This window comes from Mustela nigripes, chromosome 16 (genome assembly GCF_022355385.1).
Source record: "Mustela nigripes isolate SB6536 chromosome 16, MUSNIG.SB6536, whole genome shotgun sequence".
In the NCBI taxonomy this organism is placed as follows: domain Eukaryota; kingdom Metazoa; phylum Chordata; class Mammalia; order Carnivora; family Mustelidae; genus Mustela; species Mustela nigripes.
The window spans coordinates 4,352,108-4,379,141 of NC_081572.1; the positions used below are offsets into that span (position 1 = coordinate 4,352,108).

At 54.9% G+C, this 27,034-nt stretch overlaps 2 long non-coding RNA genes and 1 other non-coding gene across 5 annotated transcripts; all 3 read right to left on the reverse strand.

Moving 5' to 3' along the window:
- Positions 1-878: 878 nt before the first annotated feature.
- Positions 879-2,518, reverse strand: LOC132003492 (uncharacterized). Of its 2 annotated transcripts, none has more exons than XR_009400219.1 (3): positions 2,281-2,518; positions 1,273-1,586; positions 879-1,084 (listed from the first exon to the last, which is right to left on the reverse strand). It is a non-coding gene; the product is annotated as an uncharacterized LOC132003492 (long non-coding RNA). The 2 variants fall into 2 exon arrangements; XR_009400218.1 differs by lacking the exon at positions 2,281-2,518 and adding an exon at positions 1,716-1,900.
- A 4,502-nt stretch (positions 2,519-7,020) lies between these two features.
- On the reverse strand, positions 7,021-7,206 carry LOC132004623 (small Cajal body-specific RNA 16). The gene has a single exon (XR_009400577.1). It is a non-coding gene; the product is annotated as a small Cajal body-specific RNA 16 (non-coding RNA).
- Positions 7,207-17,011: 9,805 nt separating this feature from the next.
- On the reverse strand, positions 17,012-23,574 carry LOC132003483 (uncharacterized). Of its 2 annotated transcripts, XR_009400217.1 has the most exons (4): positions 23,469-23,574; positions 19,023-19,580; positions 18,141-18,205; positions 17,012-17,716 (listed from the first exon to the last, which is right to left on the reverse strand). It is a non-coding gene; the product is annotated as an uncharacterized LOC132003483 (long non-coding RNA). The 2 variants fall into 2 exon arrangements; XR_009400216.1 differs by having other exon boundaries at positions 17,012-18,205.
- Between the last annotated feature and the right edge of the window lie 3,460 nt (positions 23,575-27,034).

A 27,034-nucleotide genomic window follows, 5' to 3' on the forward strand; every position in this document is an offset into this window, starting at 1 on the left:
TGGAAGACCGAGCGAGGGGAAAGGCTGTCCGAGAGCAGGCCCGCAGGAGCCGGGCAGGGAGCCGCTGTTGGGGCCAGCGGTTTAACCCTGAGCTTTCAAACTCGTGCATCGTGGGGGCACCCGGGTGGTGCAGTCGGCTAAGCATCCGACTCCTGATTTTGGTTCGTCATGACCTCGGGGTTGTGAGATCAAGCCCGGTGTCGGGCTCCAGGCTGGGCTCCAGGCTGGGCTCCAGGCTGGTCGTGGAGCCGCTTAGCTTCGCTCCCTGCCCCTCCCCCACCTCTCTCAAAACAAAAGAACTTGTGTAGTTACTTTAGGAAAAAAATTAAAAATGAAAACAAACACCAAGCAGTGCTTACGTGTATGTTAAAGCAAACGGAGGAAGGAACCCCTCTATTTCATTTAGACTTCTTTTTTTTTTTTTAGAGATTTTATTTATTTATTTGACAGAGATCACAAGTAGGCAGAGAGGCAGGCAGAGAGGGAGAACCAGGCTCTCCTCGGAGCAGAGAGCCCGATGCAGGACTCGATACCAGGATCATGACCTGAGCCAAAGGCAGAGGCTTAACCCACTGAGCCACCAGGCGCCCCTCATTTAGACTTCCTATGATTTTTTATCTTCTCCGTTAACTTTCAAAGGGGTGTGGCAATTTGGAACAGAGACCGCACAGGAGTGATGGGGATTTGGGGACGCTTTGCCCATAAGTCTTCGTGACGGATGACAACCAAGTCAAGGTTTCAAAGGGGCACGAAAGTGGGGAGTTTGACTTTAAGAAATGCGTTCCGCGGGGACAGCCCAGGGCATGGAATAGGAGCCTCTAGTGGAAGTCAGTATTAAAAGCCCAAGTCTGGTTTTAACAAAGAACATGTTGTTCAAAGAAAGTTAAAGTCTTATTTTAATTCCATACGATCATCTGAAGGTTTTGCTGACGGGCCGCAGGTCGAAAACAGTGTTGCATAACCGGGACACGCTGGCACAGCTGCCAAGCCTGAGACACGTGACCTTCCCCTGACTCACTTGGCTCCATCTTTAATTACACTTGCAAGAAAAGAACTGGTTTTCTGCTGCAGTTGCATAATTGATCTGAAAAAAATATTGGAACGAAGAATCACTTTTAAACACAGTCATTATGTGTAACCACGTAAAACCAAAACAGACCCCTGCCCTGTGAAGGTTAGAGGAGAGTATACTTTGTTGTCTTCTTGGTAGTAATTTAAATGACACAGATCTACTCTTTGTTGGAAAAAAAAAATACAAAAAACAAGAAGTACATGGTTTCTAGAAGTGGAAGAGGCCAGAGAACAGACAGTGGGTGAGACAGGACGTCCAGGCGGTCTCTGGCTTCATCTACAAGAGGAAAGGCAACAGGCTGTCCCAGGAACTTCTATCCAAATGTCTCTTCCCAAGTCCAGGTTAGTTCCCTGAGGAACAACATGGTTACGGTTCAACAGAGGTGAGAGGGCGCCTCCCACAGCTGCACACTCCCTCTGCATCGATCACGGGTCCCCGCACTGGGCCAGTCTGTTAGCCCAAGAACAGGAAAGACTTCGAAGGCCAATACTCGGAGAGCAGGGGAAAATGGTCCCTAAAAGAGGAGAGAAAACTGTGAGCTACTGACTCCTATCTGGGAGTAAAAGTGAGACTTTGCTACGAGGCCCTGCAAGACCAGACACCCAGCCACCTCCAACCCTCCCTAGAAAGCCGCCTTGGTCACCCGCTTTGCCCGCTCCCCCTGCCGGGACGCGCTGCCAGACTTGGCGTGACTTCCTCTCTTCCTTTAGGATGCGGGCCCTTCCCCGAGCAACCTGATCTGAAGCGGCAACTCCACAGCCGGCTGCATGCTGGCCCCGTCTTCCCTCCAGAGCCCATCCCACGCCTCTCCCCTTCCCTCGTGACCTCTCGGAGGGTGACCTCTCAGAGGGTGGCGGAGTTGCCCGTGCCTGGCTCCCCAGCCCAGCCTAACTCGCCAGGGGTCGGTGCTCAGTTAAGCACGTTGAATGCATCAGAGGGCGGTCAACGAGGTTCCCAGACCCGGGGACATTTAGTACTCCACCTAAAAAGACACTTTGAGATCGTAACTTTTTCCAATCCAACAGCACCTTTCGAGCAGACGAGGATCGGCATCCTGAACCACAGGGGCTCTGCACAGATCTGGTTCCGTGTTGCTATATACCTTTCAAGGGCAAGTATAAGTGACGTCCTCCCGAGAGGCGCTTCTAAACCCTTACCATGCTGTCTGAGGCCTTGAGGACTGGTATACATTGCACCCAAGTCCTTACCAAGAAAGATCTCTCACGCTGACTAGAACTGGTCCCCCGGAGGGAGTGTGGACGGAAGGTTGCGTTAGGACATGCTCTCGTGCTCTTCTCCCCAAGTGCATGCCCCGTGCCTGGGCGGGGGCTTGGCTCGTCTGCGACATGACGAATGCTTCCCAGGAGCTGTGTGCAGTGGGGACCTCTTGGCAGAGTCCTAACAAGGAGCCCAACCCTGCAGATTGAACTTCTGGTTCAATCTGAATTTCTGGTAAAATAAGGGCTTGGCGAAATTAAAAAACTAAAAGTGGACCAAGTTAACAAAAGCGAACACAGTGGCGCATCAGAACTGCGTCCTCTAGTGGACAAAGAGAGAAGTTCAAGACCGTGCAGCGGGTAACTGTTTTCTTAGTCCCTTTGCTGCAACAGGCCTTTTGTGTTCCATGTTTTAACATCAAAAAACATTGCCTCTTAGGGACTGTGCATTTCATTACCCACTGCTATTATTAAAAGGCCCAGTTCTTCGAAAAGACTGGACTCCTGCCGGCCTCAACCCTCTTACATAAACCAGAGGAACAAAACCCGGAAACGCTGAAGCCTGTCCGTGTCCTGTGGGCAGCCTATTTTAGCTGCGTGTTCTGTGGGGGAAGCAAGTACACCATCGCCGCGCCCAGGCCAGCTGGAACCGAGTGACCGAGCAGGAGACAGCTGGGGAATATTCTCAGGTAGGGCCTCAGCCAAACGCAATCCCGAGCCCCTCCGGTGGATTCGGGCTTCCCTCCCATCACCGACAGAGCCGCGCGCACCGCACCAAGGTGCAGGATGGATGGAGGCTGTCGTCTTGGGGTGCGGCCCCAGAGGAAAGGGGCAGAAATTCAGTGTGAAGCACCCACACTGGGGAAGCATCCGGAGGGGTGAATAGAAGAGGGGCTGCGGGGAAGACTGCAGGATCTCAGCCCACATCCCTCGGAATCAGCGGCTCTCTTCGTCCTTCTCCTGTTCTCCCAGGCTCTCCTGCCCTAGAGGTCTCAGAGCCACATGGACGCACCGGGGACACGCGGGCACCCTCCTCTGTTGTCGCCAACACCAAACGAGAACGAGAGGCCCCTGTACACCACAGCTGACCCCACCGACATGAAGCACTCCCGTGCCATCATTTTCCGTGCTAGAAACACGATGTTCCTGCGGGGGGTGTGAGGGGCGGGCAGCGAACGCTTCTGATTCATCTATCGGACCAAAAGTTGAAGAACCTCACTGAGTCAGTCTACAGAGCCCCGCCGCTGCTCCACGACACACTGAGGCCATGAGGCCCCGTCCATGGCCGCTGTGCCCGAGTGGACGCTCACATTCCAGAGACACCCAGGAACAAGGCAGTGACCCGGATCCAACCTGTTTTTTCCAGAAATACCAATACGTATGATTTCCCCCAGTTCACGTATCCCAACACAATGTTAATTTGGGCAATTATCACGCTTCCTCTAAGGTCCAGCATGCAGAGGAGGGCAGGGCCCGCCCTGGAATTATGTGCTCTCGTGAGTGGCCCAATCGTGAACACGGACCGGGTGAAAAAGCCAAGAGGCTGTAGCAAACCCGCCCTAGCTCCCAGGGACCCTCCTGCGACAGACGGCATCTTGGCTGCTGGGACCCACTGCATACCAGCGCTCTGGAAGCTCGCGGCCGGAAACACCATGAAACGCCCTGAAAATCCGAGAGTGGGCAACAGCCAGTCTGTCAGTCTGCCGTGCTCACAGGTGCCCACCTTTGGGAGTCACTGTCCCGTGGTCCCCATTTTACTAAGAAACAGGGAAGCGACCGGCCTAAGGGAACACAGTGGGCCGGGGGCGGAGCCAGGATGGGAAAGGCCCCTTTATGCCCAGCAGGTACTTCTGCCCCTCAGGGCTGACAGGCCAGCTGCTGTCCCCCCAGGGGGGGGGGGGCTCTCAGACTAGGGGTCTGTGACAAAGACCACCAACGGCTTCCCTGGCAAGGTCTGATGTTACCGTCTTGGCTCTGCAGGCACTTGTGGGGCAGCCCCTCCCCTCCCAGAGTTGAGCCGGACCAGAAGAGGGTTGGGCCAGGGGATGCTGAGGCAAGATTATTCACTAAGTGCGGCAAGAACAGACACCAGCGAGGTCGACAGGCAGGAACTCTGGGTGTGGCACTAGGCCTGAAGGTCAGGATAACCTTCCCAGACTACATAAAACCCGTGCAGGTCATACCCTGTCACGTGAAGACAGCAGGAAATAGAGGAAAGGCTTTTCCTTTCCTCACATCGATGCGTGGTGAGCATTCAGAGAGGAAGGCCGGGAGAATCCTCCGGGGAAGACGGCGCCCGCATGGGGCTCGAGACCCAGCTGAGGAAGCAGAGGTGGGCAGCGCCCAGCAGCTACCGGCGACCAGTTCTGAGGCCAGCAGCCACTTTCTGGAAACCTCTATCCAAAGTGAAGTCTGCACAAGGTGAACACGACCCTAAACTACGCTGGCCACCCCTTCCTCCTAGACCACGGAGACAGAGGTCACCTCCCTCCACGTGCCCCCCCTTCTAGACAGCCCAAGCTCCTCCAGGATGAGCAGTGCCCCCAGCGCCCACACTTCCTACAGAGAAGCGCGAACAGCTCAGTCTCCTCAGCTGGGAACCGTGCTGCCGACTGCATCTCAGCAGCAGAGGTGACACACTGCGGGCAAGGTCGGTGGGGGCAAAGACCATAGAGTGCACGAGAAAGTCTCCTTGGGGACGGACCCCTTTTATTTGTATCCATACAAAACAGGGTCTTCAGCAGGTCGGCATGCAGAAGCTACATGGCTGAGTTAAATGAAACCCAAGAAAGCTGGAAAGTTCAAGCCCCCAACAATTACACTTCAGGTACGTGGAAGCAGGCCGGAAAGAAACCATTCACCCCGCACACAGATCTTCCCGTGAACTCACCTGCAAAGAAAGTACACTCTGTCAGTTTTCATTCTACCTTCGTAGGCTGTTAGCACCACAGAACACCCCCCCCCATCTTACCACCCAGAACACACTGCAGAAGATGCCCTGCAGTGACCCCACCTCTACCGGCCCCTCCTCCTTCCAGGTCTGCGGGCTCCGTGCGGGGCTGGCCACCTCCTCGGTAGGTCAGTGGAGGCAACCACAGGGATTTCCTACCCCCCCGCCGCGATCATCCCGCCTCAGACACCTGCCTGCATGGAAGCCACAATGAAGTTGGGCTCTGACAACGCCCCGAAACCCCACCCCAGCCTCTGTGTTCCTACATTCTCTTCCCTGCCCACAGCCACATGCTTCCCCAGATTGGCCTCAACTCACAAGCTGCCCACATACTCAGGCACGTCCACCCCTCCTGCCCTTTGCCACATGTCATCAGCAGGTAACAGCCTTTATGTCCCCACGGGGTCACATGCCTTTATGTCCTATTGGCTATGTCCCTTCCTGTGGCTCCACAGCACTTACCATGCCCACCTCTCTAGATTCTAAGCCCCCTCTCCCTGCCCCGGGTCACAGAGAGCATGCCCGGGCCACTGCAGGCACTCCTCCATCCGTGTGCTCAGGACCACCCAGGAGGCCAAGGGATGGAGTCACTTTGCGAAGAGCACACCGCCTTCCAGCCAAGAGCACAAAGGCACTGGTAGGTGTGAGCTCGCCAGAAGACAGGAGGGCTCTCTGAAAGGCAGAAGCCCTCCGCCTTTACCCGGGAGGGCATGAGGTGCAGGAGACGGGAGTCTCTGTGCGTCTGGATTCCAATAAAGGGGCTCCTACGTCTCCGATACCCGCTAGACCTGTGTTCTCTAACACCATGGCCACTGGCCACACGGGGTTACATACATTTAAACTAAAATGAAAACCCTAGTCCCTCGGCAGCACCCGCCACCCTGCCAAGTGTCTGACAGCCACACGTGGCTTGTGGCTGCTCTACGGGACAGGGCAGACCTCGACCATTTCCAACACTGCAGAAGCTCCACTGGACGGCACTGTTTTGTACCTAGCGTTCTCGTGAGATTCCAGACGTTAGTGCCTCATCCTCTTGAAAATCAGAAACGTTTACGACCCAGAATGGCCCCCGTGTAACTAGGAAAGACTAAAATGCTCCTGTGAGGGGCGCCTGGATGGCTCGGTGGATTAAGCCGCTGCCTTCAGCTCAGGTCATGATCTCAGGGTCCTGGGATCGAGTCCCGCATCGGGCTCTCTGCTCGGCGGGGAGCCTGCTTCCTCCTCTCCCTCTCTCTGCCTGCCTGGGTCTGCCTGCTTGTGATCTCTGTCAAATAAATAAATAAAATCTTTAAAAAAAAAATAAAAATAAAAAAAAATAAATAAAATGCTCCAGTGAGCCACAGGCCCTGCGGGGTCCGGCCCCTCCCCAGTTTTCGGCTTCACCCCACACCATTCCCCTTGCTGTTGGGGTTACAATGGCCCTCCTCCGGTTCCAACACTGGCCACGTTTGCTAGCTCGCTGGGCCTTGGCCCGTGCGGCGCCCCGGCCTTCCAGAGAACTCCGGCTCGTCCTTCAGAGTCCAGCTCGGGAAGGCCGCCATCTGCTCCTCGTGATGCAGCTGCTAACCGGACTGCCCTTTCCTTCGGGGTCTTGGCCTCAGCCTGAATTACGCCCTCTGCAGGGCCATCCTCTGATCTCATCTCCCCAGCGGGGCCGACGCTCCCCGAGCACGGTGGCCTGGGCTGCCCCGGCCGTCTCTGCGCGCGCGAACCCCGGGATTGGCGCGGGGCCGGGGGCTCCACCGCGCGCCGCGGGACCAGCGCTCAGGCTCCCGGCGTGCGTCTGTCTGCAGTATCATACATGACCACCAAGCTGCTGCTAGAGTGCTCACACCTGTTACTGCAAAGCCACACCCGGGGGACACCGCTCCCGGGAGTTTTCTCTAGGTCAGGCTCGGGCTGCCTGCTACAAGGCTGCACCCACAGCCGCGCGGGTTCAGCAACGCAGGAGCCTTTCCCCAGACCGCCGGCCTCGAGACCCTCCGACCCGCCGCGCGACCCCCGCCCCGGGACTCCCGCCCCGCCCGCGGCCTGCCTGCGTCTCGCCGCCGGGGGCTGGAAGCTCTCGTTTTCTGACGAACCCCGGGGAGAGCGAGCCGCACGGCGGGCTCCACGAACCGGGGGCTCACCCGCGGCCCCCGCGCCCCGCAGAGCCCCCGCTCGGCCCCCGGCCCGGCCGCAGCCCCGCCCCGGCGTCGGAGCCTGAGTGCGGCCCAAGTCCCCTCCGCCTCCCCCGTCCGGGGCCCTGCGACCCAGGCTGGGGCCGGTGGCGGCGGAGCCCCCCGCGTCACCCCGCGGGCCGGGAACGACCGCCAGCCCCGCGCCGGGACTCGCCTTCCTTACCCGCGAGGAAGCGCGCGCCTGCGCTCCCTCCACGCCCCCTGCGCCGAAGCCGCGCGGCACACGCACTTCCGGCCGGAAGTGACGGCGCACCATAGAGGCGGGGGCCAGAGAGTCGCCCGGGCTTTGAAAACGGGTCCTCCAAGGTCGTCTTAAAGGGGCTGAAGCCGGCGGGTCCCAGCCAGCCGCGATGGGGCCCCTGCTTTCGAGCTCGTCCAGGTTGTGACACGTATCGGTGCTTCGCTTCTGGTTAGGGCTGAATGGCATCCCACGCTAAAAGACCGGGGTTTTGTGTTCCAGTCAAGAGGCCTGTGGAGGTGCCAAAGGCCCTACTTGGGGCAAATGGTGACTTGCTCCAGTCACTTGCTCCAAAAGGCAAAAGCCGCCCGCCTTCTGCTTTCCTTCTGGCCTCTCCAGCAGGGATGGCCCGAGCAGCCCGCACAGGGGTCGCACGCGTCCCGAGTCTCCTGACAGAGTGTGTGGTCTCGCGGGTACAGGTGACAGAAACCCAGCCCGAGTCGCAGTAGAAAGTGCACTTACTCCTTCGGGTGCCCGGTGTCCCCCGGGGGCTCCAGAGCCCCATCGAGCGAGCGACGGGGTCGGGGTCGAGCCTCTGGAACTCTGGCTCCACCCCCCGCCCCGCCCCCCTGCTCTCTGGTGCAGGGGGTGGGGGTGAGGAGGGGCACAGAGGGGACAGCTCCCACAGGATGTCCTCTGCGTGGGTGAGGTCAGAGGGACAGGGTGTAGTAGGGCTGGGATGGAAAGCACAGTTGCTCCCGTGGCTGTGCGTGCCCTAGTCCCCGGACCCCGCATGTGTCACCTCACAGTGCAGAAGGGCCCCTGCAGATGAGATGAAGCTGGGAACCCCGGGATGGGGATATGGTCCTGGACTGTCCGGGTGGGCCCGACGTCATCACAAGGGTCCTTGTAAGACGGAAGCGGGAGAGTGAGACAGAGAGGAGACGTGACCCTGGAAGCTGCTGGACTTGAAGGTGGGGAAAAGGGGCCACGAGCCAAGGAACGCAGTAGCCTCTAGAAGCTGGAAAGAGCAAGGAAGGTCTCCTCCGGAGCCTCCGGCAAGAATCAGTCCTGCAGGCAAATGTGATTTGTCACATTTGGCTACAAGGGAGTTTGCAAAATGTACGGTCTTTTAACTGTGTGCTCCTGTTGCCCGAGGGAAGGGGGAGGTGACTCTGGTCTCTGCCCCCTGGTGCTGTGCAGGGGGTTTGGAGGCTGGAGGAGCAAAGCGCCAGGTGACAGCTGGTGCCCAGGAAGCCTTGCTTTCGGAAATCACAGATGTGCTTCTCTGTGTCCTTCTTTTCCTCAAAATGTCCCCTTCGAACACCGGGCACATTTGTACCTGTAACAGGAACTCTGCAAATTGGCTGTGATTCACTGATTTGCAAGACCCGCTGTCACTTTGATGTAGCAAATGAGCTCTTAGAGTAGTGGCTTGTCTTACAAGAGTCACGATGGTGGGACAGGAGCAGTGCCCAGGCTTGGAGCGCTGCCTAGTAGTTCAGAGTGACTCCCACAGCTCATCTTAATGAGGACTCTTCAGTCTGGTGGCTCAGAGAGGCCCAGGAGGACCTGGCTAAGCCCTGTCACCACTCAATGGCTCTCAGTGTCCTTGCTCAGAGGCCAAGGGATGGCAGCAAGCCCGGGGTTCAGCAGACAAGGGCTGCCTTCTGTACCCACCTTAGGAGACTTCCCTTTGGGGCCCAGGGAGTCCTGGGTACTGTTCGCCTTTGAACCTGATGCCCCCCCAGCACACCCCCTTTCTGAGGAATGAGCATCCTGCCCCGGATTTGCAGCTCTCCCAGGGCTGAAAACATGTTCTGGAAGCTGACACTAGATTTATTTGCTCATTCTGCCTTCTGTGAAAGCAGCCAGTGGGAGCTGGGCCCCCACATGTGCCCAGATTTATGCCCTTGCCAAGCAGATATGGGCAGCCCCACAGCCCACCCATCTTGGGGTACATGCTTTCCTGCAGCAGCTGGTGCATTAGTTTTAAACCTATTTATTTAGCCGGGCACTCAAAGGGCTTCTGATTACTGCCGCTCTGCGGGGCTGCCGGAACCAATTTCCTGAGGGTGATGGATTTCTTCTCATTTGCTGCTCTCAAGCTGGGGGTTCCTTCTGGGTGTTGGAGGAAAACATTTTCAAAAGATGCCATCTTCCCGGACCATCCCCCAGGGTGGGGTTGCAAGGGGGTTGTCCTGGGCTGCCACCACCTGGTGCTTTCTGCACAAAAGTAGGCAAGTTTCAGGACCCCTCACCCCCCGAAGCCCCACCCCCCAGAAGCACTGTGGAAGCCAGGCTGGGCCTGGGTGAGGAGCGGAGAGGAAGGATGGGGCAGAGCTGGGGAGGGAAGGGGTGGGGCCCAGGGGTAAGTGGGGGGGGGGGGGGAGGAGCCGGCCTTCTGCTCCTGCTTGTTTGTCTTCCAGACAGGGGTTCTTTGGAAGTACAGCAGAATCACCTAAGAGCTTTAAGGAGCCTGACACCAGAGACCGCCCCCCACAAATACTGATTTTGTGGATCTGGGGTGTGGCCTGGGAATCAGAATGTTTAAAAGCTCCCCGTGGACGGGGCAGCCTGGGTGGCTCCGTTGTTAAGTGTCTGCCTTGGGCTCAGGTCATGACCAGGGGACCTGGGATCTAGCCTGGTCCGGGCTCCCTGCTCTGCAGGGAGTCTGCTTCTCTTTCTCCCTCTGCCTGCCACTAGAGCTCTCTCTCTGTCAAATACATACAATCTTAAAAACATAAAAAGTGAAAGCTCCCGGGTCGTAGTTTGCTAGATTGAGATCCTCTAATGATGAAGTTCTAGAACCTAGGTGAGGTTCGGTGGGCTGAGGTCCGGAGCCGATGACCAAGAAAGAATTCTTGAGACATCTTTTGTGTGAAATGATGGTTTATTAAAGCAGGGGGACAAGACCCGTGGGCAGAAAGAGCGGCTGCCTCGGGTGGTGAGAGATGGCAGGTTCTGTACCTTGCGGTGGGGGGAAGGGGAGGGGAAGGGAGCTTTCAATGGAGCTTTCATATGCTAAAGAGGGTCTACAAGGTGCCGGGATACCGGAGGCCCTGCTGCTTGATCCATGTTGTCTTTTGGCCGGCCAATAACATCAAGATAGTTGGGAGATTCCTGGTGGGATGTCACAATCCTGCTATCAAGCGTCTTTGTTAGTGAGATTTAGGTTTAGAAGAGATTTAACTCTATTTACCTTTCCTTCTAGCTCAGCCTTGTTCAGTTTTGTTTATGGAGGAAGGGTGACGTTAGGGCTTGAGAACTGAGTTATTTGCCTCTGGAAATTGTGCTATTGATAAGGTAACTTCTTTGTTTGTAGATCTCTAGGACATTTGTAAACCAAGGGAGACTCCTCTCTTGTAGGATTGTGATCTCTGCAAGTTAACTCTTTGTTTCTCGCTTCTGGCAGTCAGGGGTGCCTGAGGAATGTCACACACATTACCGAGGGGAGCTGGTGGAGCTTTCCGTAGGGTGTGGGCGCAGCCCCCTCCCCAGGGCCCACCTGGCTCTGGAGGAGTATGTACGGGAGGCTAGTTTACACCTGGGAAAAGGAGGGAAGTTAAGTCGTGAAAAATGGAGATAATTTTTGTCCATAACAATGCAAATGCATTTTGTCCCACAGAGTTACAAGCGGTGTCTGTCCTCGGGAGAAGATGCCATCAAACCTTCTGCGTTGGCGCCCTGTAGAGCACTGAGCGCTGTGGCTCCAGCCAGTGAAGCCGTCCTGGCATTCCTGATTGCCTGCACGCGTGGCCGACTTTCACAGTCTCTTTTCAAGTGGTCTTAACATCTTAGTGGTTTCTTCATTAATTAACACGTTGGAAAAATTACTTCTGCAAACTCATTTTAGATGGGATACTCCTGCTTTTAACTTGTTTGGGAAATTATCATTTAGCCCCCCTCAGAGATTGTGGGGTGCCCCCTTCCTCTCGGGTACCTTACCCGCCACCCCACTATGGCTCCATCCTGTTACATGATCTGTCTCCACGTGCTTGTTTCCCTGAATGCATCAGGCCCATGAGGGCCTACATTTTGCCCTGCTGGTTAGATCCTATGATATTTGTGTGCCCTGCCCCTGGCACGGGTCAAGTGCACTCAGGATGTTCAGTACAAGGTTATTTATTTGACAGAGAGAAATTACAAGTACACTGAGAGGCAGGCAGAGAGAGAGAGAGAGAGAGAAGGAAGCAGGCTCCCTGCTGAGCAGAGAGCCCGATGCGGGACTCGATCCCAGGACCCTGAGATCATGACCCGAGCCGAAGGCAGCGACTTAACCCACTGAGCCACCCAGGCGCCCCCCCACTTTCTATTCTTGATACTGTTTGTCTTTTTTCTTGCTTCAGTTGGCTACAGTTTTCTTTTTTTTTTTCCTTTTAAGATTTTATTTATTTATCTGAGAGCGTGTGCTCGGGCATGCACCTGGTGATGAGGGAGCAGGCGGCCGGCTGAGGACAGGGCAAAAGCTGGCACCTCGCACCCCCTCTCCACCCGCTCCCCTCCGTAGTATATGTAGCGTTCCTCGGGCACCCCTGACTGCCATAAAACGATAAATAGTTAACTTGCAGAGATCACAATCCTGCAGAACAGGAATCTCCCTTGCTCTACAGATGTCCTAGAGACCTAAACAGGGAGGTTATCTTATCAATAGCACACATTTCCAGAGGCAAATAACTCTCAGTTCCTGAAGCCCTGATGTCCCCCTCCCCACCATAAACTGGAGGAGACTGAGGTAGAAGGGAAGGTAAATGACAGCGGGATCAGAGCACCCCACCGAGAGTCTCCCTTCCCGTCACACCCCCCCAACGGCAAGGTACAGAACCTGCCATCCCTCAAAAGCCGGGGCAGCATCTCTGTCTGCCCACGGGTCCTGTCCCCGTGCTTTAATAAACCACCATTTTGCACCAAAGATGTCTCAAGAATTCTTTCTTGGTCATCGGCTCCGGACCTCAGCCCACCGAACCTCACCTAGGTTCTAGAACTTCATCAATGGCAGGGGGTGGTGTGGGGCAAAAGGAGAGGGAGAAGCAGACTCCCCGTGAGCAGGGAGCCTTATGGGGGGCTCAATCCCAGGACCCCAAGATCATGACCTGAGTCACCCAGGAGCTCCTGAGATACCAGTTTTGAAAGCAAAGAAAGTTTTGTTATTGGAAGGGCAGCTGGACGGACCAGAAGTCAGGGAGTTGTTCCCAAAGCTGCCTTGCTTGCCTTGCTGAGTCTAGGACAGCTTATCTACATCAGAGGTGGGTAAGGGGACTCTTGAAAGCTTAAAGGAGGGGGTTCTAGAAACTCTTCTGGACAACGAGGCCCTATTTGGGACCTGGTATGAGCAAATACATCAAGACGAATGTCACCTTCTGGTCCCCATTAGGTTTCTACAACCAGTGCGTAAACAGGGAGTTAAGGGTAAAAAGGCAAAGTTAATGATTGACCATGCATGAGGTTAACAGGTGCATAAAACATAATTAAGTAGGGACCAAAACAGAACGTGGAGCTGAGTTAATAATGCAACTAATACGGCTTACGGTCTCAAGACAGGTCTAGGAGCCAAGCGTCTGGCCCCAGAGATAGATAACAGCACCAGAGCAGTTACGCGTTCAAGGTAGAATCCAGATGGTCTGTGCGTCTTTACGTCAATGTCCTCAGCTCTGCTGCATATTTCAGGATGTTCATAACAAATGTAGGGGGAAAAGGGTAGGAAACAGCTGGGGGAGAGCCCCCTGGGTGTGGGTCCCCCAAGGCCACGGCCTACCTCGTGAGGCTCATCCTGGTAGTAAACAGAGCCGGACAAACTGGGGGTGGGGGTTGGTTCGACAGATGCTGATTTTGACCTGTAGTGAGTCAGAGCTGCCGGAGCTCACAGCTGGGAGGCTTTTAATCTTGCAAAACAATTTTGCAGTGACATAAATTGTCTCAATTCTGTCCACTTAGAGGGAAAGTGTTTTAACCTCATGTCTTAGGAGGCTGGGTCATAAATGAAAAACACTGGTCTGGACTCCGGCAAATCCGATTTTTAACATTGGGTCCTATTACCCGTGAGCTGGGCTGCCTTGGGCCAGTCACTGAACCTTTCTGTTTCAGTCCGTTCCCCCGTGTGTCGTGTGGCGTAGTTACGTCTCCCTCACACGTAGGGTTAACGGGAACCCGGGCTTGAAAACCTGCTGTGCCTGGCACAGATGAGTTCCCAGGAAGGGGTAGTTTTTATTCCTCTCCGTATGGAAGTATTTGATTGTATTCGATTGTATCCGGACCCAGAAGGACAGCGTATGTCGGGAATTGAGCCCCGAAGACCTCTCATCAAGTCCAGTATCTCTGATATGTGGCTGTTCATGGGTCCTCTCTGTCCACCCCTTCTCAGCATCTTTGATTTTCACGGGAGCTTGACAAGAAAATCGGCTCTGTCTCCCGGTGTTCCACAACATGTCAGCATCGCGCTGTGATTTGCTACATGTCTTGTCTCTTGGCGTCTTTCTTTCAAAACAGCAGCTACGGGCGTGAGGAGCATGTACGTGTTTTATAAATTCTCGCTGCCTCCTGTCGATGGCTTGGCAAGCTTCCGATTCCGTGAACGGGCCTGCGGTGATGCCCGCGCCCATTCATCACCCTCTCCCGTGCCCACGGCCGAGACTTCCCGGCTCCGACTTCCACCCACTTCCAGCCGGCCCCATCTCTCACAGCAGCAGGCTCCGGAGAGGGTCTGCTCCTTCCTGCTTCCCTGAGGAACTGGCAGGGGGTGGGGGAGGTGGACAGTAGAGTTCCCTCCCCCCTCCCTTCCCCTCTGGCCTGTAAGTGCTTCCAGACACACGCGACCTGTTTCTAGTCTGACTCCGCAAGCAGTTTGTTCGGAAGGAAGCCTGGCTGGGGAATGGAAAGGAATGGTCTTGGGATTTTTCTTTGGGATTTTTCTTACCCACGATGGAATTCCTAAGGAATGAGTGCTCTGGCCAGCTCTGGCCCCAGGCTTTCTGCTTGTCCCCAGGCACTGACTTGTTGTGTGGCTCCTTGAGACGGTGCCCAGCAGTGCTCAGGCATAAATAACCCTTGTGGCTGGAGAGCGCTGGGAAAATCGTCCTGCCTTCTTCCCCCTCGAAGGTTTTCCCACTCTTTCTTGTCTTTACTGCACCTGCGACAGTTTGCCCAGGGTAGAACTCAGTGAGGCAGGAGGACAAACACAGACTCGTGAGTCAGAGGGCCCTGAGTTCGAATCCAGGGTCCCCACCTGTGGTCCATGAAGGAGATCTTGGCTTCCCACTCTCCACGCACTCCCTGTATCAGATTCAGACCCTGCTGCTCCTGGGCCTGTGGGTTTGGAGTCCCGCCTGCTGGAATGGGCAGCTGCAGGTGACTGTGGGGGAAGGGACCCTGTGGCCCCAGGTGAGGCCTTCAGCTGATTGAGGAGACAAAAGTAGAAAGAAATGTAGGGAAAATGAGGTGACCTTAGCACCTGCAGCCCGTGGACAACTTCCTGAGGCAAGCAGCGTGTCACATTCCTCCAGAAAACTCCCACCTGTTTTAACTTTACTTATTTATTTTTAAAGATTTTATTTATTTATTTGACAGAGAGAGAGCACAAGCAGGGAACTACAGGGAGAGGGAGAAGCAGACTCCGATGTGGGGCTGGATCCCAGGACCCTGAGCCGAAGCTGGAAGCTTACCCTACTGAACCACCCAGGTGCCCCCCACCCCCCCGCCAAGTGTTTTCATATCTGTGCCTTGCTAGAAGGAAAAACAACCTTAGCTTGGCAGAAGCCAGGCCTCCGGGGTCCTGGGAGTCTTGTTTAGCAGATCAAAGTCCGTTTGAAACTTTGCTTTGTCTTGATGTCCCCCAACCCCAAAGTCCCGGGGCAGCACACGGTAGCAGCCCTTTCTGCCCACAGATCCTGTCCACTGGCTTTTATAAAAATCACCCTTTTGGTGCCAAAGACATCACAAGAATTCTTTCCGGGCCCTCGGCTCTGGACCTCACCAACCTTCCAAAACGTCATTTCTGCTGTATTTCCTCTGCCCGCCCCAAGACAGACGTGCCCTGGCTCCTGCTGGCCCCAGACGGGTGCAGACAGAGCCCCCCCACCCCAGCCAGCCTGCAGCCCAGAAACAGCCCTCTCCAACCCAGAGAACTGCGAGTGAGAAAAATCAACGTTGGCAGGGTTTGGCTAACTTCTTCTTTAAAGGACCGGCTGCTAATTATTTTAGACTGTGAAGGCCAGATGGTCTCTGTTGCAGCCCCCTCAGTCCGAAGGTGTAGGGCATAGCAGCCACGGACAATCCGTACACAAATGAGGGTGGCCGTGTCTATAATAACATTTTATTTATGGACATGGACATTTGGAATATTCATAGATCTCTCATGTCACAAAATAGTCCTCCTGCAAATTTTTTTTTTTGACCACTTAAAAATATAAAAAACATTTTTAGCTTGTGGGTCTTAGGGAAATTGGTGTTGGACTGGACCTGGCCCTCTCTTTTTTTTTTTTTTTTTAAAGATTTTATTTATTTATTTGACAGAGAGAGATCACAAGCAGGCAGAGAGGCAGACAGAGAGAGAGGGGGAACCAGGCTCCCCGCTGAGCAGAGAGCCCGGTGTGGGGCTTGATCCCAAGACCCTGGGATCATGACCTGAGCCGAAAGCAGAAGCTTTAACCCACTGAGCCACCCAGGCGCCCCGACCTGGCCCTCTCTTGCCATCCTTTGCCTACCCGCCCCCTGCCCCCAGCAGGTCACTGAGATCCGTAAGATTTCTTTGATACACAGAGAAACAGATTCATACACCATCCTAACGACGCGATCTTAGACACCCTCCCCAAATCTCAACTTTTCCATCGTAAAATGGAGGCAAAAGTAGACTATTTCTCTCAGAGTAAATGAAATAATATGGGAATTGCTTGATTATAAGTGTTTAATCTATTGTGATTTTATTCTGTGTTCCAGTGGTTTGGGGTGGGGAGGGCGCCAAGTGAAGGAGGGTTTCCACCCCCAGCAGAGCACACAGTGGGACTCCAGGGGCTAACTCTCAGCATGGACGGTCTGTGAGAGACGGATGGGGGCCAGGCTCCTAGCTGGGGGCTTGCCGAGCCCCAGTCTTCCTGTTCTGCTCTGAGGACAGACCAGGGCGTGGAGAAGGCGTCCCCGGGAGAGCCCAGCTCGCATCCTCTGGAGCAGTGTGCAGGCAAACGTAGGAGCTGCCATCCACGTCCCACCACTCCGGCTGGGGCAGCTGGTGATGCTGGGCAAGTGGGTTCTGGGATGCCGCTGCCCAGAAAGAAAGGATGGGGGTTCCCCCAGCCCACATCTTCCCAGGACTTAGGACGCACTCTAGAGCTCCTCACTGATTCGTCCGGTTTTTGTGACTGACCATGACACAGAGGACAGGCAACAATCGTGAACCGCCTGGGGCTGCCCCACAAAGGGCTACGGGCCCAGACCATTGGCATGGCCTGGGGGACATGCGCATCGTTTTGGAGGGTGTTCTCAGCCATGGAGATGTCCAGTAGGAGTCTGGACATCCCTCTAGGGAGGTGGACAGATAAAGGACCTGCCATCTCCATGGAGACCACCTTGTGGGGCTGGCGCTCCCTGGGGGGTGCACGGAACCAGACCAAGTTCAGAGAGAGCCAAGCAGCCGGCTACCATGGGGTGGGGGATGGGACCCAGGGTTCCGAACTGGGCGGAGGCTGTGGTTTGAAGCCAGAGGGAGTTTCTAGTAACTGTGAGGGAGCAGGAAGCAGTGGGACCTGCCTGAAATGTCAACAGGAGACGGAAAGCAGAATTTAACAGAGTACGGCTGGTGGCATTGATCAGAGAACATGTAACACCATTCTGTGTTTTTATGTTTATTCCCTGAGGCTGCTCCATAAACCAGTTACGCATCTGACTGCCGTCCTCACGGCTCCTCTCCACCCCGTCTCCCTACTCCCCGCCAGTGGGAAAATCTTGCACAGGGCTTCAGCCTCTTGCTGGAGGAGGGAAAGAGAGGCAGAGACAGGAGCCAGAAGCACAGGGCCGGTGGCTATCGGCCAGGACGCACTTGGGCTCAGCATGTGCTACTGATTTCCATCTCCCCTGAGCTGGTGAGTGTGGCTCTCTGACCGCCAACGAGATTTTACTCCAGGTTATAACCTACGTGGGTGATAAAAACGTGGAAACCCAGCTCAAAAGACAATTCACACTTCTGAGCCCAAAGGAGCCAAACGTTTGCAGGGCTAAGCAGAGAGGGCAGGACAGAGTACACGGGAGGGCAGCGTCCTCCAAGGCCAGTGGCAGGAAGAGAAGAGCAGGTGTAAAGACATGAACGAAGGGGCACTGTCAAGCCTAGGAAGAGCCCTCGCGACGACGGAGGGAATGGAGAGCTAAGGGAAGAGGGGACAAGGTTCGTGTAGTAGGCAGAGGCCTCGCAGGACGGCGTGCGGTTGGAACTGCTTCTGCTACAGCCAGGATCAGCGTCCGAGGGGCGGCTTGTTGTAGAAGCAGGATCATGGGCTTTGGGGTCTGACATCCTGCCTCCCGCTCAGTCTAGCTGCGTCACCTTGACCTGGATACCTACCCTCCTGCAAAAGTCTTCATCTCCTCCTCCACGAGCTGGAAACGACACCTGTCTCTGGGCTTGTTCTAAGGATGAGATGAGAATTCCGTGAGCTCCCAGGACGGTGCCCTGTGCCAGGGAGAGGCCAAGGCGCCTCATTTCTCTTTCCCCCCTTTTCCTTTGAATTCCACAAGAAGGTAGCTGCGGCCGGGAACCCAAGGATACATTATTTCTTCAGGTAAAAAGGTTTAAAGTCCTTGTTGGCGGGTTGCTTTGGAGGCCAGAGATGGTGTGGCAAGATCGTGGGTGTGGGCGTTGTAAAGCAGAGATTCCCTGTCACGCCCACCCTGGAGGGGAACGGAGCCCCAGGGGGGCTGTGCCCTTCCCACGGTGCCACATCCAGCCCTCGTGCATCTGTTTGCTTGGAGGAAGGAACGATGGGGTCAGGACCGTGGGGACTTTGGGAACCAACGTGGCACCAGCTGGTTGGAACAAAATAATTTCCACGTGGACCCATCTCCTGTAAAACGGACACACAGGGCCCCCCACCCCCGGCTAGCTCAGTCCATGGAGCATGTGACTCCTGACCTTGGGGTCCTGAGTTCGAGCCCTACGCTGGGTGTAGAGATTACTAAAAATAAATTAAAATTTAATACAGTAAAATGAAATATGGGGTGCCTGGGTGACTCAGTCAGGTGGGTGTCTGACTCTTGGTTTCAGCTCAGGTCATGATCTTGGGGTCGTGAGATCGAGCCCCGTGTCCAGCTCTGTGCTAGGCTGGGAGTCTGCTTGAAATTCTCTCTCTCTCTCCCTCTGACCTCTGCCCACCTCCCCACTCAAATGAATAAATAAATCTTTAAAATAAAATAAAATAAAACAAAAATGAAATAAAACAAGACACACCAGCAAAGCTGATTTCTAAAGGGTTATGAGTGAGCCAGGTTTTCTGGAACGCCTCCTCAGCTCTCGAAAGTGTCGCTCGCTGTCCGCTTGAATCTGAATCACCTAGAGCAGCTATGAATGGCCCGTAGGTGTCTAAGAGCCCGATCTTGAAATCATCTCCGCAAGCTGCAAGGACATCCGTCGCCTCTCCTTCCGTGTTTCGTGGTTACAGCCAGAGAGACAGAGACAGAGAGAGACAGACAGGAGGAAAGGAGAGACAGACAGATGGCGGGCGAGGGGGAGGGAGAGAGCGAGTGTGCACGCTAAGGAAGGATTCTCCAGATAACAAAATACAGATTTTTGCCCTTCTGCGGGTTCCCATGTCTCAGGCTGCCATGGATGTCGGTGCAAACACGGTCATCCTGTGTGCCCAGCGCCAGCCCGAGTATGGTCACCTGTCACCGCTTTGTGTTGACCAGCTTTCTGCCGCATGCTGTCCTTTAGTCGCCGTTGGAGGGAGCGGCATGTTGAAACCCACACCTGCGTACGTGATCGCTCTCCTTCCTGCTGGAAACGCTCCTGCAGACAGAAGGCAGTGGGACCAGGGGGAGGACCAGTACGTCCCAACACGGTCCCTCCGCCTAAGTGCCCTGACGGAGCGTTCCTGGAGCAATGATGCTAGGCGATCCTGTGACGTGGGGGGACCATGGTACCACCTCCTGGAGGCAGAGGGAGGAGATGCAGCCACAGAGACCGTGGGTGCTGCCAAGGCTCGGCCATGGCCTCGTGGACACACTTCTAATCCACCGGCCACGCCTTGCTGATGGGTCACCAAGCATCAGAACAAGCCCAGGGACAGCCGTCTACAAACACGACTGTAAATGTTTGGTCTACTGTCTGTTCACGCCATAGAGCTTGGGTTCCATGAGCATGGGGAAAGATTTGTTTTGCATTATTATATCCTCAGTAATTAGAGCAGGGCACAGAGTGGTACGGAAGCTTTGGGGAATGAAGGAAGGAAGGAATCAGCAGGGAAGAAAGTGAATGCTCCTGAAGGTCCACAAGACGCTGTTACTCCCACGTTTCCTGCGTACATGCCAGAGTTTGAGAACCACGTGCCCAGGGATCGTGGCCCATTTGGACACGTTCCTTCATCAGCTCCGATGGCTTCGGTGGTGTCTGAAGTCTCCAGGGCTCAGACCGTCCTGAGGCTGCCTGCTTCCTCCATCCCCACCCCCCCAAATTGTTCTGGAAATCTCCTTTTTCTCATTTTTGGGGGCAGAGATGAAAAAGGACAGGGGAAGTTTAGCCTCCAGGTCCTCTGATTGGCTTGACGGGTTCAGAGGAAAAGGCACTTCTCCAGCGGAGTGCTAAGGCTGGCTTGCAGTCCCGTTGGTGAAGGAAAACACAAAAGCAGCCCTTGGCGTTGAGAGAGTCTGCAGGGCCTGAGGAGGGAGTGGGGTACATGCTTACGGATAAAGTATGCTTGGGGCAGTCACCACTTCCCCGCCCCTTGGCCCCTCAGCTTTTGGGGGGGAGCATGGGGACAGGGTGGCAGTCCCCTGCCTCCCCCCCACCTCGCCCAACCTCGTGGGTCCCCCACGCCAGCTCTGCACAGTGTCTGTGACAGCCTGTGTCCCGGAGCCCCCTGGCGGGCCGAGAGAGGGGTTTATCAGCACAAAACACTCCAGCCGCTGGTGGGTTTTATGGGATTCCCAAACCGTAGCAAGTGGAAGAATGCTTTTCCCCCACGCTTCCCTCAGGAGAGAGAGAGAGAGAGAGAAAATGAGGTTGGGAGAGATGAAAGGCTTTTTTTTTTTCTTCCAAAAATTGGAAGCTCACTTCAGATGAAAATAATACGTCTTGAAGGCGGTGATAAGATAGAGGTGAAAATCACCCTGCCTGTGTTTAAGACAGTGCCTCCTGTCATCTCCCGGCGCCCCCCGTCAAGTGGGGACCGTGTTCCCTGCTGATTGAGAAAACCCCGAGTCAGAACAGAAGCTATCTTTAAAACATGGTCTCTGAGAACATTCACCTATTTTTAAAAGTGCTTCATTTCAAGGCTTCAACACATCCCCTTCCTTCCTTCCTTTTTTCTTTCCTTCCTTCCCCCCGCCTTTTTTTTTTTTTTTAATAATCCGTGAGGCAGTTGTGGGGAGCAGATAAAATATGGCTGCCAATTAGTGCTGTGTCTTCCTCGCTCGTCCAACGGCTCCATCTTTTGTTAAGCTGTAAATGCATTTTTCCGAGCCACTTGGCTTCTCGGATGCTGTGTATTTCATTTCCCTGGAACATTCTCGTAGATCAGGCGCTTTTAAACTAGCACGTCATCAGAGCCCCGTGCAATGGCTCAGAGAGTGGGGCCACGGGGCCAGGACCCCAGGTAGGGGTGAGGGCAGCCCGCTGTCTGGCTCCGTTGTCGGCTCCGTACCGGCTCCTCCAGGCTGGTCCTGGAGGGACTGGAGGTCTCAAACATCTTCCCCTGGTCAGCACAGCCCTGACCACTGCCTTTCATCTTCCCCGAGGCTCTCGGCCCAAATATGTCGTTAGCATACAAAAGTGGCTCACCACTCGACCCAGAAAAGCCTGACTTTCTAGAACATTCCTTCACACTCAGAACAATCGTATGGACGCTTGCCCCTCCAAGGTCTGCCAGGATGAGTCTGGCAGTGCGGACATCTTCCGAGCCCTGCTGACCATGGGGGATGGCCCTTGGCTCAGGGGCTTGAACTCTGTTGTGTTGACCCTAACGCGAGCTTGACAGCCGCCCATAGGATGACAGCTGGTGCACGACGACCTGCAGGGCTTGGGGGTTGGCGAGAGAGGGTGGCGAAGCCTGCGGACGGATCTGGGGACACTTCACGGGCTAGGGACATCTCCGTGGCCTTGTAAAGACGGGGAACAAGGGAGCCGAATGTGGGAGGTGAGCAAGCCGGATGTGAATGATATTTTGCGGCAGGAGCAGGCAAACCCAGCGTGGAGGGCCCCAGGTAGGAGTGCAAAGAAGGGGACCTCGGACACACGGAGCTTGTTCTTGACCCCAGGGTAAGGGGGGAACCCAATGGTATGCGACCTGCCAGAGGCTTACTGCGGAATGAATGGTGTCCCCCCCACAAAAGACATGTTTAAGCCCTAATCCCCGGTGAATGTGGGTCATTGGATTATTTGGAAAGAGGGTCACTGCAAATGTGACCGAATCAAGAGGAAGATGTGCTTGGTGAGCGTGGTCTAGAGCTCTGTTCCAGTGTGACTGGTGTTCCTGTAAGAAGGGGAGATGCACACACGCACGTGCAGACGCACATGCACACACAGACACAGGGGCAATGCCGTGTGGACTGCTGGAGCTCCCGGGAGCCAGGAGAGCGGAGGCACGGACCAGGCTCTCTCAGGGCCGCCAGACGGAAGCCAGACCGCTGACTCCTTGGTTTGGGACGTGTGGCCTCCAGAACGGGGAGAGAATTTCTGTTGCTTTCACCACCCCATTGCGGTCATCTGGTACGGCAGCCGCAGGAAGCTGACACGCCGGCCTTCCAGAGTCTAACCACAGCTGGGAGGTGGATGCTGGCTCCTTTCCCAAGACGCTCCGAGCGAGCACCAGGGTCGGGATGGGAACCCTGGCCACCCGACTCCCCAGAGGGCCAGCCCAGGGCAGAGATGGCTCCGTGCCTCTCCTCTCCTGCGGCGACACAGACCCGTGCCAGCGCGTCCACCTCTTCGACGCCTTCCTCCCCTGTAGGGCCAACCTCTCCCTTCTCCATCCCTCTGCCTTTGGCCACACTGGCCTCCAGCGGGCGGAGGGGTGCAGCCCTCCACCCGAGGCTGAAAACCCTCCCACAGAGGGGATGGGTCAGGCTCCCGCCACCCCCTGTTCCTCGCGCAGCCCCCTCTGCCACCGGTCACACCAGGCCTATTGCTTTCCAGAGAGCTGGCCCTGGGTTTGCCCAGCGGAGACTGAGTCGTTTAAAGGTACCTAGAATTCTGGTCTCTGTCCTGGAACACTCCTCCCTGCGGTAAGCCTGGGAGCCACTAGATGGCAGGAAAGACCGAGCCTGGACTAGTCTCACAGCCAGGGGATGGGGGGGGGGGCAGGGGAGACCCAGAAAACCCACTGCAGAAGGGCACTCGAGCTACCTGTGCTCATGAGGGACCCAGGAAAGGAGCTCAAAGAATCAATGGTGGTGAGCTGGGGCCTTGGATTGGGAAGGAGGTCTTTGGGGGTCCACCTGGTTCCTCCATTTTGAAGCAGGTGGCTTTCCAGAGCCCCAGGCGTTCTTCGCAGGAATTATGGAGCCCGGGGCCGCTTGCCAGACTGTGTGCATCTGTGTGTCAGGCAAGGAGACCCAGGGAGATGGGGGGAGCACGGCCGGGCAGAGCAGAGGCTGCAGGGGTGCACGGGCCTGGGGGAAAAGCCTGGCACCTCTATCTACCCGCTGTGACCCCAAAACAGGCCACTTACCCTTTCCTCACCTGTGAATTGGGGAAACGGTGACAGGGTCGCCCCGGACAGTGTAAGGAAGAGAAGCCCAGTACTTGATGCCCTGTTTAGCTCAGAGACGTTAGCGACACGGCCAACTCCATAATGCTTGCTCTCCTTGTTTTGGTTTTTTATTTTATTTATTTATTTATTTTTAAAGCCATCTCTACCCTGAATGTGGGGCTTGAACTCACAACCCCAGAGATCAAGAGTGACGCGCTCCCCGCCTGAGCCAGCCAGGCACCCTCATGTGTGTCATTCTTCATGGCACAAGGTTATCTTCGCAGAGGAGTCGGGTGTACAAAAAGCAAACCGCACTGAAACCGACTCACACAGGAAGTCCGGCTTTGAACTGTAGTGGGGTCAGCCCGGCCTCTTCCTAGAACTTCCCATGGGCGGCTCAGCATTATCTGAAGATGTGCTCAGGCTCCCTCCCTGAATGTCAAGGAGGAAGGACCCTGGGTACTGGGGCCCCCCGGGGAGGCGTCTCCACCCGCCTTTATCTTCCCTAACTGTAAGGAGTTGTGTCCTGAAGGGGCCCCCCAAGGTCAAAGCCAAGAGAACAAGCCTCAAACCAGACATTGGTCTAAGGACCAAGCTGAGAGTGGGAGCCATTGCGTGGAGCCCCGTGGGAAACGAATGAGGCCAGGCAGAAGGTCTGGAAGGTCACGGGGCTCGGAGCTCGGAGGGCCGACTGGCTGGGGAGCAAACCTAGAGAGGAAACATGGGGAGCGGCCGCCTTATAGGTCCTTCTGTGGCTGGTTTGGGTAGCTGGTTAACGAGGGTGGGCGGATGTGGGGGTCAGGGGCTCGGGAGTCTGGTCGGAGGCCTCTGTGTCCCTTCCAGGAGCAAATCTGCCCAGAGCGCGGACTTTCAATGAACGCTCTAGGAGAGAAAGAGCCAACAAGTAAAAGCCCGAGGCATCCTGGCCTTCATTCACTTCCCCCACGGCAGGCAGGACGCCTGCGGGTTAATTAGTTCCTCGGATCCTTGCAAACCTCGGGGGCAGAACCACTTACAATCGCCAGCATGTGTCACCACCTTCGGGGTCCCTGGGCCCAAATCATGACCAGCCCATAAGAGGCTTCGCGGGCTCTTTGGACCCGGGGTTGACAGTGAGGAAGAAGCAACAGGGAAGGTTAGCGAAGACATTTTAGTTCCTAAAAATAAGTACGACCATAATAGCTACCATCTGTCAGATGTCTACGACGAACCAAGCATTTTGTGTATGTTACCTAATTTAATTCACAATGACCTGCTCGGATGGGACGCGCAACAGCGACTCTCATCCCTGCAGATGAAGAAATTGAGGTACGGAGGGTTGGTGGCAAGGCTTTAAGTTGCAAAGATTGCTTCAGGCACAGTTCCACTTCCCCTGAGTATCTTCGAGGGGCCTTAGGGGAGATCCCATGAGCATGGCTCCACAGGTAAGACGGTTTGGGCAACACTGGGTTAAGCGCCGTGAAACGGGGCTCCGTGCGGCAGGATTTTCCCTTCCACTGAGCCCAAGCGGATCTCTGAGAAAGGAGGGTACGGAGGCATAGCAGTTCCAAAAGCTGGTGGGACTTGGGTTCCAAAGGACACACTTTGGGTGACGCTGCTCCCTTGGAATCGGGAAGACTGACACTCACAAGGCGTTAGCAGAATAAAGGCTCCCCAGAGACATTCTCCCTACCCTGGAACCCGTGGAAATGTTAGTTTTGTGGTGCGCAGGGAGAGACTGACCTTGCCCAAAGAGAGATGTGGCCTTCGGCTTTCGCCCTCAGCTCCCAGGACATTACCTCTGAGCTCTTGGAAGGTCCTGTCTGCTAAGAGTGTCTTTGTTTTCTGGGGACCTCGGGCCAGCCAGACAGTGTATGATAACAACAAGTTTTAGGGTTGGGGCCTTGGGCCACATGGTACTAACTTGACCTCTGGAGAGGCTGCAGACTGAGGCCAGCCCTGTGGACAGTCAGCTATATTGACATGACCAAGACCCACTGAAAACGGTGCACACCGAGACTCAGGGGAGGGTCCCTGGCTAGCAGTACTCCACGGGTGCCGGGAGAACGCAGGGCTGTCCACGTGCCGCTGTTGGATGGACACCTGGAAACTCACCTCTCCCAGGCCCCACCCCACCAGCCTCGTCCCATTTTTTTTTTTTTTAAAGATTTTATTTATTTATTTGACAGGCAGAGATCACAAGTAGGCAGAGAGGCAGGCAGAGAGAGAGAGAGAGGAGGAAGCAGGCTCCCTGCTGAGCAGAGAGCCTGATGCGGGACTCGATCCCAGGACCCTGAGATCATGACCTGAGCCGAAGGCAGAGGCTTAACCCACTGAGCCACCCAGGCATGCCCCATTTTTTTTTTAACCTGTGTCTTCTCACTGCAAAAAACCATAACCATGCGTATAACAGATTTTTTTTTTTCTAAGTTCTGTGAGTCTTTCTAGTGAATTATCAAGCCAGAAGGTGGTCTTGGGGACTCCCAAACTTTGCACATGGCAAAAAGGACTTTGTAGGTATAATAATAATTGGAAATATTTTTTTAGTTTTTAAAATTTAATTTTTATTGATTTTTAAGCTTATTTATTTATTTGTTTATTTATTTTTTTACAAAATTGGAGATCTTAACATAGATCAGTTTGGATTAGTGGGGGGGGGCGGAGGGAATCTAATCCCACGAACCCTTCAAATTGGAGAACTCTTTCCAGCTGAAGTCAGAAAAGGAAGCAGAGAGAGTTCGTGGATGGTAAAGACTCGACCTGCCATGGCTGGGGGCGAGGGGGGCACAGGAGAAAGAAAAGGAGCATCCTCGAGGAACCAAGACTGGCCCTGGCTGACAGCCAGCAAGGAAGGGGGACCCTCAGTCCTACAAGTCCCAGAACTGAACTTGGCAATTACCCGAACGACCTTGGAAATGATTCTTCCCGAAACTTCCTGATCAGAGCCCAGCCTGACTGACACCTTGATTTTGCCCTTGTAAAACCTAGAGCAGAGAAACGAGGGGAGCCTGAACATTTGGCCTGCGACCTACTCCATTTCTTTCCTTTTAAAGTGCCAAGTTTGTGGCAATTTGTTACAGTAGCCATAGGAAAATTAACACACTCACCCAACATGGATTCTTTCTGTTCCTGTTTTCTGGACTGACTTGCAGGATCTTTGGTCGCCCTGCCGTCATGCCCCATCTGTAGTGTCTCCAGGGTCTGTCTCGCTCTGTCCTGGCTCCAAGGGTGAGGCGGGAGAGCCAAAGCTCAGAGGGCCTTTTGAAGTTGTCTGTATAAAATAGGGTCTTTGAAGCCTGGAGGGAGAGGCAGGGAGGCAGGGAAGATATGCTTGGCCCCACAAGAGCTATTTTGGATTCCAACACAAAGATTCCAAATCTAGAATCCTTCTCTAGCGCACAGACTGCATGGAAAATTAAAGTTGCTTAAATATAATTATCTGGCTTTATGCTGAGTTAAAGCAGCCAGACACAAAAGAACTCATTCTGTGTGATTCCATTTCTGTGAGGTTCTAGAAGAGGCACAACTAATCTTTGGTGACAGAAATCAGAACAGTGTTTGTCTTGGGAGGTAGGGG